Source organism: Muntiacus reevesi, chromosome 2, assembly GCF_963930625.1.
Source record: "Muntiacus reevesi chromosome 2, mMunRee1.1, whole genome shotgun sequence".
Classification (NCBI taxonomy): Eukaryota; Metazoa; Chordata; class Mammalia; order Artiodactyla; family Cervidae; genus Muntiacus; species Muntiacus reevesi.
In genome coordinates this window covers 28,828,268-28,829,168 of record NC_089250.1, presented here as the reverse complement: position 1 = coordinate 28,829,168, position 901 = coordinate 28,828,268, and positions in this window count along the sequence as shown.

Genomic DNA, 901 nt, shown 5'->3' with positions numbered 1-901 from the left:
AAATCCAGAGTTTTCTCTCAAGTTATATTTGTATGTTTTTGCCTCCCTGGAAAGTTTAGGGTCATAGCCCCTTGTCCCTCAGTGGTATGTGCTCAAAAGCTTGGTTCAGACCCAGACACTGCAAATGACCTTTAGTTTCCTTTGTTTTCTCGAATATAGTTTATTGGTGGTTCCCTCAAATGTCGTTCTACTGGAAAATCTTATTAATAGCATCTTGACTGTAAGACAGAAATAATAAGATGGAAAGAGAACTGAATTGGATTTTGAATTCTAAGTTTGCCTATGGTTGGTTGTACCTCTGTTTTTCATCTTAGAATGCACCAATCCTACTTAATGGCATTATTAGGAGGGTTAAATGGACAAATAGGTAAAATATGTAATAGAGTGCCTAGCTCATGGTGGACACCTCAGCAGATATTAGCTTAATCTGAATTGCGCTTTTCTTTTAAAGATTTCATTTATTGTCACACCGTTGTACATGAACACAGTTAAAAAAATCTTCTGGGTGCAAGGCCAAAAGACTACATCGCAGCATGTGGGATCTTTATAGCTCAGTTGGTAAAGAATCTGCCTGCAATGCAGGGACCCCGGTTCAATTCCTGGGTCAGGAAGATCCCCTGGAGCAGGGATAGGCTACCCACTCTAGTATTCTTGGGCTTGCCTTGTGGCTCAGCTAGTAAAGAATCCACCTGCAATGCAGGAGACCTGGGTTCGATCCTTGGGTTGGGATGACCCCCTGGAAAAGGGAAAGGCTACCCACTCCAGTATTCTGGCCTGGAGAATTCCACTGATTCTATAGTCCATGGGGTCACAAAGAGTCAGACACGACTGAGAGACTTTCACTTTCACTTTTCATGCGGGATCCTAGTTCCCCGACCAGGGATCAAACCCCAGCATTGGC